This window comes from Peromyscus eremicus, chromosome 7 (genome assembly GCF_949786415.1).
Source record: "Peromyscus eremicus chromosome 7, PerEre_H2_v1, whole genome shotgun sequence".
In the NCBI taxonomy this organism is placed as follows: Eukaryota; Metazoa; Chordata; class Mammalia; order Rodentia; family Cricetidae; genus Peromyscus; species Peromyscus eremicus.
In genome coordinates, this window is record NC_081422.1 from 44541868 (window position 1) to 44552982 (window position 11115).

An 11115-nucleotide genomic window follows, 5' to 3' on the forward strand; every position below is an offset into this window, starting at 1 on the left:
AATGTTAGTAGAGGTGTTATGGCAGTATGCTTCATTTAATGGAATAGGGATTGTCCTATGGGAATGATTGGAAAGGGGATGGACATTTTCAGCCACCTACTGTGAGCTGAGTCTTAGGCTCGACTATTTCCATCCATTACAAGGCTATCATAGTTAGTAGGTGGCATTGGTACCACTTTAGTTCCATTGAGGGTATCAAGAAAGGCTTTGAAGAGGTAGTCATTTGATTCTTGAATCTTTAGAAAGATTTTGAAAACAGTATGATGCCTGTCATTACAGAAGGCTGAGGCAGGAGGACTGCAAGTTTGAGGCTAGTCTGAGCTATAATAGCAATTTTGACAATAGCAAAATTGTCTCAAAAAGATTTTTTTAAAAACCATTATCATTAGGTGTAGTGCTTTGAATGAGAATGCCCCCCCCCCCCCCCCCGTATACATACACACATACACATGCTTGGTCTGCAGTTGGTAGAACAGTTTGGGAAGGACTGGGGGTGTGGCCTTATTGGAGGAGGTATCACTGGGTGGGGATAGGCTTTAAAGTTTAAAAAGCTGATGCTATTTCCAGTTAGCCCTCTACCCTCTCTCACTCTCTGCTTCATAATTGTTGTCTCAACATTTAAGCTCTCCACTACCACTCCAGGGCCATGCTGCTGTGCTCCTCACCATGATGATCATGAACTCACTCTCTGAAACTGTAAGCAAACCCCCTCTATACTTCTTCTCCTAGGAGTTGCCTTGATTCTGGTGTCTCTTCACAGCAATAGAAAAGTAATTAAGACATTAGGTGTCCTCCAAGAGAATGGTCAGGTGCATCCATAACATTCTAATCACTCAGGCAGAGCCTGGGGAAGAACCTTTTGAGAACAAAAGGTGTTTTGTCTCTGGACAGAGGCATCAGGGTCAGGAAGAGTTCTTTGATCAATCCTAAACAGACCCAGCACTAAACAAAGCATTCCACACAGTGCAGGTGATGCAGCTAATTCAGCAAGGAGGCTGTTTGCGGTGGTAATTTTTCAAGGGGTTAATATGAGCAGCCATTATGAAAAAGAGTCAAGGTGTAAAAGAGTTGTTTGGGCTTCTAGAACCTGCTAAGCTGTTGCTGTTGATCTCCAAAGCACTCGGGATGTAGAGGAGGTGTTTTGTTTTGTTTTGTTTTTCCTTTGATTTTGTTTTGTTTTGTTTTTAAGCAAAACATGACAATATGTAAGGGCTTTTTTGGAGGGTACAATCAGCTTTGCATAATCCCTCCCAACTGTGCTCAGCATGGATACCTGCCCTGAAAAGCAGGCCACCAGGAAAGTCCAGGTAAGTCCTGCTGAACGAAGTGGAGTGAAAACCCAAACATCTGCTCAGAGGCAACACTAGCCCAGACTTGATTCCCACAAGCCTGCTGCTGCATTGCCATCCACTCCCACCCAATTCCTGCCTCCTGAGTGAGGAGAAATATTTCACAATGTATTTAACCATTTGATCCTGTTTCAGGACAGGCTCCAATGCTACACAGAGAAACCTTCTCTCGAAAAACAAAAACAACAACAACAACAACAACAACAACAAAAAAGAATGCTAGGAACAGACCTCAGCGGTAGAGAGTTTGTCAAGCATGCACACGGGCTAAAAGAGGAAGAAGTGAAGATGGCGCAGATGACGGTGACAGCACTGACCACGGTCACCCTGAATCTTAGCATCCTTGTTATTTATTAAGCAGCGCAATGTTATTTATTAAGTGGCGCTGTTTACCATATGAGAGAAGACACGAGGCACAACAGAATCCAGTATAAGAGTTTATCAAGGGAAGGGAATACAAAGGGTGTGCATAGGCCTATGGAATGACTGTGCAGGAAGAGAGGGAAGGAATAGGTAGAACCTGCTTTTATAGGATCCCCCGCCCCTGCACATGCGCAAATGGGCTTATGAAGCTATGCCACTCATGCGCATAGATTACACGATCACGCTGAGTGCAGATTACGTGATCACGCAGCGCACAGATTACGTAGGACTTGAGGGCCTAGGATAACTAAGCATCTTGCCTGGCTACTGGACAGCGCATGTGAGGTCATGGAGCCGGGGGAGTGGCTAGGAAGTCTAACAATCCTGAACTCCTACATTGGACTGAGAGACGGACTGACAGCACTTGTTGCAAGAGCCTGCCATCATAGCCTGGGACGCGAGGCTGGGAGACGTGGACTTAGATGGACTCAAGCAACAACTCTAGGAGAAGGCTAAGGTGAAAGCGGATGACTACCCCAGGAGGGACAGAGAGGTCCAGCTAGTGAAATCCTTACGACTTGTATAAGATTTGCAGTGTGGATTTGAGGAACTCCTTCAAAGGCAAGGGAAGAATAGTGGGATTCCCAGAAGAAGAGGGCTGAGCAGCAGAGAAAGCCTGGAGGCTGACTGGCTAAAACCATGTCTGTTTTTATCCCCATGATACTGCGGCTTGGCAAGTTAGTCATCTGAGTTTAGAAGGGAGAGTGGGCTTTGTAGAGTCTTGTAACTTCTACTCGTTACTGTTTTTATACAAAGATGATTTTTCCAAGAAAGCTGTTGGAATGCTCTAAGCAAAGTCTCCAAGGGGAAAAAAAATAATGTTTTCTTTTTACCCAGAGCTTCACACAACATTTGCCAACTCCTTGGTCCCCTGTGATACCTTAGCAAGGGACAGGAAGAGTCAACTCATGGCGCACTTGTAAAATGGCCAAATACGTATTTACCATGAAGTTCTAATGCTGCTCAGAAGGCATTGGTGGCCAGGTCACAGGCCACCAACACAGATGGCATTCAGCTAACGCATTAACAGCTTCCTTGACCTCAGTTCTGGAAATTGTTTGAGAAACAAAGCTCTTCTCTCTAGCTGGTGGCTCCCACACACCACGAAGGATGCGGCTGGATGGTGGGGCTCAGTAGCTAATGTAGCCTCAGGCTCACACAGTCTAATTAGACACCATCCATTTCAACATAAAACTTTGCGCTAGGGCTTGAAAACAAGGAACAAAAAGAATAGTTAGTTTCAGTTGGAGAGGCCTTTTCACTGCCTGCCTTCTGGGACTCCCACAATACAAATGATCTGTGATGAGGTTAACACAGCCCTGGTTTCTTGGGATTCCCTCCTCCTTTGGGGAGAAATTCCTTGCCTATTCTGAGCCAAATGTGTTACCTTAAGTCTGCCTTCATACCAGTGGAAGGGAAGAAAACCAAGTATGACAGAACAAACCGGCCTAAAGTTATCATCCAAGGTCCCCACCTCCTAACCCTCCTATATTTCCACGTCTAATCAGTGCCTCCTAGTCATCAACGCTTGTGTTGCTTGTCTTCTGTGCTTCTCGAACATTTGATTCACTTGCAGACAGTGGTCATGTCAAAGGATGTCTGGGGAGGCTTTGGTACCATCTCCCTCAACCTCCCCAAACCCAATTCAAAACTACTATTGGAGAAGAATAATTTGCACACTATCATTGAGATATAAATAGCATCCTTGTTACTTGCTAATCCTCTCATTGACTTTCTAGAATCACCATAAAACAATGCAAGACTGGGTTCATATCACTATTCCTTCATAACGACACTTTGATCCGTTTCCAACCAGATGCCCTAAGCAAGTGCCATCCCTGTCTAACAAATACCTTTCCTCTGCATAGACCTTCCCAAAAGAGATGAGACTATTATGTTCTATTTGCTTAAAGTCCTTTGCTGTTGCTGAAGAAAAGCAGCCTTTGTTGGCCATTTGTTCAAGTTTCACCTCTTTTGCTGTGATAAAATACCCTGCCTCAGGTGGGGAAAAAAAAGTGTATTTAGCTCATAATTCCAGGTTATAGTCCATCCTTGTGGGAAAGCCAAGGCAGGAATTTCAGAAAGTTAGTCCCATCATATCCACAGCCAAGAGCAGAGAGAAATGAATGCACAAATGCTGGCTTGCTTGTTTACCACTCAGCTCAGTTTCTTCACCCCTATAGAATTCCGGGCCCCTGCTGAGGGAATGGTGTCACCCACAGTGGGCAGGGTCTTCCCACATCAATAAGCTTAATTAAGATAGTTCCCCACAGTCATGCCCCGAGGCCAACCAATGCAGATGTAGACAATCCTTCATGGAGACATTCTTCCCATGTGATTCTCTGTTGTGTCAGGTTGACAGTTAAAGCTAACCATCACATGATTCTAGTTTCATTTCTGCTGACAACCAGCATGATTTACCTGACCTGTATCTTTTCGAGTCACTTGTCATACTTGACAAATATGCATAAGAAGAAATAGCCCAGCTTTATAGGATTTTAAAATTTATTTATATGAGCTCAAAACACCAATGTTGTGCCAAAATTGGGTTTATGATTAGAATTAAGATGTATACAGGCCAGCACGCTTTTTATCACTTTTAGTTGCTGTAGATTGCTCTAACATGATACATTTCATCTCTCTGATTGCATGGTGTTGGCTCATTCCAATTGATTTGAATACATTTTCTTTCTCCAAAGTGTAACGCAAGAGACTTCTTCAGCCAGCCAAGTTACAATGCCACAGGCTGGATTTACCTTCTCGCCTCAAACAACTAACAATGGGAGGAAAATGGTAAAAGACAGTGCTTTCTAACATATCAAGACTCAGATAATGTGATGTAGACATCCTAGAGACAAGTCAAATGAGCTGATTGGTGGCCTCAGTTTCCTTCCTTGCCACAGTAGAGAAATTCAGGCAGAAAACTCCCTACTTCAGATGAAGTTGAGAGGCTAGAGGGAAAAAGGGCTAGAGTTCATCTAGTACAGTATAAGAAAGGAGGGAAGGAGGGAAGGAGGGAGGGAGGGAATGCACACACAGAGACAGAGAGACAGACAGAGAGAAAGAGGAGGAAAGATATAGAGAGCTATGGAGGGTCCTACCTGACAATTCAGCAGGGATCTGATGGCTATACATGGATGTGAAAAAGCCAACATCAGTAAAGGATTGTCCTTTGTATTATGGGAAGGTACTCAGGGCTCATACAGATATCTGACACCTCACAGTCCATGGGGCATGTGTCAGATATCCAGAGATTTGCTTCAGTAGTGAGAATAACTTGCTCTAATTTAAGTGTTGCTCTAGACCCATCAGGTGAATCCTAAAAGCACAACTAGAAAGCATCGATCAGTGTCCAAAAAGCTTAACTGTATCATAGAAAGAACTGAGAATATTTATCAGGGTACAAAAATATTCAGCACCAGACAAGGTAAAACTTACGGTGTCTGGCTTTTGATTATAGATTATCAAGCATGCCCAACATGGGAAAATCTCAACAATAAGAAAGAAATGAGCCCGTCCATTGAAACTGACGCATAATGAACATAGATATTGGAACTATGAGATAAGGATGTTAAACATTATCTATAAATATATCTCACATGATTAAAAGACTAAGAAGCAAGGCTATAGGAAACATTAAGTGTCCCAAGGAAAAACACAGAATATAGTGTTTAAGAGTCAAATTAAACTGGTACTAATGAAAACTACATTATCATTATTTTAGATGAGTTTATTGGTTGGGGTTAATAGAAAATTAGATATCAAAGAAGGTTAGTGTACTTGAAGATTAGCAATAAAAACTGTGCAAGTTGAGCCTCTTGAGGCAGACCTGTAGTCTAAGCTACTTAAGTCTAAGCTGAGGGCATCCTGAACAACTAAGGAAGACCATGTCTCAAAATAAAAAGAGAAAAGAGAGCTGAGAAAATACCTCAGTGGTAGAGTGCTTGCCTAAGTGTGCAGCATTATACATTCAATCCCTAGTACAGAAGACAGACAGAGAGAGAGAGAGAGAGAGAGAGAGAGAGAGAGAGAGAGAGAGAGAGCGAGCTCAGAGGATAGGATAGAGGTCTTGCTCTGAAGGCTTGACACTCTGAGTTCAATACTCAGAACCCATATAAAAAAACCAGATGTGGTGGCATGTATCTGTAATCCAGGCATTCCTAAGGCAGGATGGGAGATGGAGACAGGAGAATTGTCTAGAAGCTTGTTGGCCACTAGCCTGGACTAGGCTGCAGTCTGGCAGAAACATTGCCTTGACAAGGTGGAAAGAGAGTCAACTCCTGACAGTTGTCTTCTGACTTCCACATGCAGGCTATGGTATACACACACACACACACACACACACACACACACACACACACACACTCACACTTAAATAAATAAATAAATTTAAGAAGAAAGATAGGAAAGAAGGAAGGAAGAAATGAATGAAGGAGGAAAGGAAGGAAAAGATGGAGGTACAAAGGGAAGGAGGGAGGAATGGAGGGAGAGAGGGATGGAGGGAGGGAGGAAGGGAGGGAGGAGGGAAAAGATCTAAAGGGAAAGTCAAAGAGGAAACAAGACTAAAGCAATTTGAAAACTGCATCTGGGAGCAGCATGCCAACGCTAATTCACATGTAAATGAAAACACTAAGGAAGAATAGGAGGCAAAAGACCTATTCGAAGAAATAATGAACAAAAATTTACAAACTTGATTAAAAGTGTAAGCCACATATTCAGTCAACTCAGTGCGCCTCCAGCACCTGAAAGGAAAGCAGTTATACCAAGGCACATAACCACGTTGTTCAAGAGAAAAGCTTCTAAGTGTGCAAAGAAGAAGATGCCTGTGTGGAAAGGAACAGAGGAAAGCATGGCATTAGGTTTCCGGTTGAAATCTGCAGGTAAAGACACTGGAGGAATGTCTTCAAAGCACCAGAGAAAATATTTTCTAACACGAAGGCTAAATAAAAATATTTCCAGGCATTCAAAGGCTGAAAAAAATAACCTACCAACAACAGATATGAATATAAACAGAATATAAAAGGCCAACTCTTGGGAGGCAGGCCAGTGATGTCAGATGAAAACATCTACAAAGGAGTGAAGAGCTCCAGGGACAGTAGCTCCCTATGTTATCATGCAAGATTTCTAAAGTAAGTGCGTGCCTTTAAAAGACAACTGCCAAGGCTGGAGAGATGGCTTAGCAGTTAAGAGTGCTTGCTGCTCTTGCAGAAGACCCAGCAGCTCACAGCCACCTCTAACGCGGGTTCCAGGGGATCTGATGCCCTCTTCTGGCCTCCAAGGACACACACACACACACACACACACACACACACACACACACACACACGGTGCACATAAACTCACACAAGCACACACATTTACAAATGTATAAACAATAATTTTTTTTAAAAGAGAACTATTTATAGTAATTATTACCATCATGTAGCATAAGAATCACAACACATTCAAAGGTGAAGTATTTGATACTATGGCACAGAATCCAGGAGGAGAGAAGCTGAAGGCTCCTTCCAGATGATTCTTATAGCATGTGTGCATTGGCACACTATCACTTGGAAATACTTTGCAAAGCCTTTAAAAGTTTGCTATAACTTCTAAAATGATGACAAAAATAAGAAAATAAAGTTTTATCGGCTAGAAAGTCAATAGAGGAGCAAATACAAAATAAAAATAATTAAGCTGAGAGAAAGAGAGCCTCAAAGGAAGAAACAGAGAAGAAGAGGAACATACGGGACAAAAGAAAAACAAACAGCAAGACTTTAGATTAAAAACCACCCACATCGATAGTCACATTAAATAATTGGCATACTCCAATTAAAAGACATAGATAGTCAAATCAGATTTTAAAAAAAGTAAAACCCAGCAATATGCTCTCTACAAGAAAAATAGGTTAAAAATAAAATGATGGAAAAGATATTTTTATGAACACTAATCAAAGACAGATGGAAGGCGATATTAATATCAAAGTAGATTTCTTTGCAGAGAATATTAACAGGGATAAAGAATATCACTCTGTGAGTATAAATGGGTCAATTCATTTCGAAGACATAATCTTAAACATTTATGCACCTAATAACAGAAATTTAAAATACATGAATCAAAACTGAGAAAATTATAATCAAATTTACAATTATAATGGAAAAATTCAACTTCAGTGCCCGTTTGCTCAACTTGAACTCCATCTCAATAACTGGTGGAACCGTAGATGGGAAATCTACAATGATATGGAAAAGTGACACAATACAGTTATCCTTTGCCACCCATGGGATTAGTTCTAACAATACCTCACTAACACCCAAACCCACACGTACTCAAATCCTTTACATAAAATGGAGTTGTTTGCATGTAGCATACACACACCTTCCAGGATATTTTAACTCATCCACAGATTACTTATAATTCCCCACACAAAGCAAATCCTAGGTAAATAGTCATTATACTATATTATTTAGGGGGCGATGGCAAGAGATAAAAGTATATATATGCTTGGTATAGATGTAAGTTTTGTTTTATTTTTTTAATTCAACTCACAAACGCAAAGGACTAGGTCTGATATGTCACGTATCTCAACTGGTATTTACCTAGCCTGTAGTGGGAGACAGCACATCCTTTCAGGTATATGGGCATTTCTAAGAGGTTTTATGCTAGACCACGAACTAAATCTCTGTAATTGTAACAGTCCGACATCATTCATTCCTAAGGAAGTGCAATTTCCTTAAGTCAAATTTGAGAGAAGCCCTGTATTAGTTTTTTGTCAAGGTGACCAGGACACCTGAAAACAAAACCGCCCTATGGGAGAAAAGGTCTCTTTAGGATCACAGCCTCACAAGGGTCCAATCCATCACAGCAGGGATGGCATGATGGACAACCTCAGACCACAGTGCCAGGAACTTGCGGCAGAGGTCACAGAACAACAGACCAGGAAGCAGAAAGTGAGGCCGGAACCAAGGGCCTAGAGGTGACCTTCAAAGGCCTTCCCATACTGATCTACTTTCTCTAGCTGGGTCCCACTCCCTGAAGGTTCCAGAGTTTCCCCAAATGGTGCTAGCAGCTGAGGACCAAGCATATTATGAGAGACATTTTAGTTTCAAGCCATAACAGTCACATCTACTAGAGAGGCTCAAATTGAAAGTTCTGACCATTCCATGTCCACCAAGTATTTGACAGGATGTAGAAAAACATCAATTTCCAAACACTGTTTTGGGAATCTAAAATTGTATAGCCACATTGAAAAACTCAAATTCCTTCAAGTGTTAACCAGGTACCTACCATGTGATCCAATCATTTTACTACTCAGAACTCAACCAAGAGAAATGATGCACATATCCCTACACAGATTGGTACATGAATAATCGTAAGAGTTTTTACTTGGGATGATCAATAAAGGAAACAACCTAAATGTCCATTAAGGAATGACTGAAGAAAAAAAAAAAAACTAAAAATATTTTGTGAAAAACTCCACAGTAATGAAAAGGAATGAACAAGGGATTCTCACTGTACTGTGTAAAAAGACAGACAAAAAGAGCATAAACTGTATGATTCTACTTCTTGAAAATTCTAGAAGATGTAAGTGCAGTTATAGTGACTGAAGGCAGATTGGTAATCATCTAGAGAGGGAGAAGGTAGAATCGGTAGGAAGGCATTAGGATGGAACACAGGGAGACGTTCAGGGATGATGCATATGCTCAGATCTTCATGCTGATTTCACCACATGTATAAACGCACACACCTACACACACATATATACATACACACTCATGTAAACACACACTCACATATATTCACGTACATAATACACACAAAAATAAATATAACAGATTACCACTTAGCATGAAAATTCCCTGAAGGGAGTTTAGTCTGTTTGCTGCAGAATCCCCAGGGTGTAGAGTACCCTTTGGTACATTGCACAAACTCACCAGATGTTTGCAGACAGAGCAAATCGATATTTGCGGCATCAAAGTCTCCCGATCACTGAAGTGTTTGTGTTAGCTTCCTAGGACTTCCTTGCCATGTTCCACATACATGTGGTTTAAGCAACAAAAATGTATTGTTCCGTGGTCCGGAGATCGCAGATCAAGGAGTTACTAAGTTCTTGCCTCTTCTGGAGCCCCTAATGGAGAAGAACTCTTCCTGGAGATGCTGGTGGGGATCATATCTTTCTGGGATCTCTGATGGAGAACTCTTCTTTGCCTCTTGAGCCCTCAGTAGCCCAGACATTCACTGATTCACAGAAGCACAACTCCAGTCTCTGCCTCCCTGTCCCTGAACCCACCACCCAACCTGTGTCTCACAACACAGCTCCAATCTCTGCCCCCCTGTCCCTGAACCCACCACCCGACCTGTGGCTCACAACACAGCTCCAATCTCTGCCCCCCCCCCCCCGTCCCTGAACCCACCACCCGACTCATGGCTCACAAGCCACCTCCCTGTCTGCAACTCCCCCTTTCTTCTAAAAATACCAGTCATATTGGACTTGGGGCCTAGCCTACTCCAGTGTGGCCACAACAGAGCTTAATAAATCTACTAAGACTCTAGTGTCAAATAAAGTTCCATTTCCAGCTAGGTACTAGGGTTGGACTCAGACATATTTTTCAAGGGTCACAATTGGCCCATAACTGTGATGTATTCTCTTTTTAAAACTTGTTTTCTTTTTGTCTTTCAGTAACAATTATAAATATCTCTTTGTAGACCTCATCCGTCTTTTGTTAACTGTAGTTCTAGGTAGCCCTAGACCATAGTTGTTTTCACTGTGAAACGATTTAGATTATTTTTTGTGCTACTTTTTCCAAACCAATTGTTATGTACAGGAACTCCATTGGTTTCTATATACTTGTCTTTTATCTTAAAAATAAAACAAAAGCAAAAACAAAAACAAACAAACAAACAAACAAAACTTGCTGAACTCTCTTCATAGTATAAAAAACTTGATTTTCGATGAGTGGAAAATTGTATTTTAACCTTCTTATACCTTAATTTCACTACAAGTAGAAAGAATAGTGGAATATAGAATGTACAGGTTGTTAATTTAAGTACAAAGTTGAACATTGGCTTAAACACTTTCAAAAGACAACTCTGGGCTATTTGTCATACCTTCTCAGCTGGTAACTAAGAGATTAGTGAGTATTTACAAGCTGATTACATGAAAATTTGAGTTAAGTCCCTTCTTAATCAGAGTCTCACCAGAATAAAATTGAATTTTCCCCCACACCTATTTGCTATAAAGGCCATAAAGCTTTCTCAGGAAGTTCAGATATTTGTTCTATTTGTTCTAAGAACCTTGTCTTATTGTTTGTGGCTGGAATGTGCCTGTTCTGGTCAAATAACTCTGACAATGTCTACTGGGAAG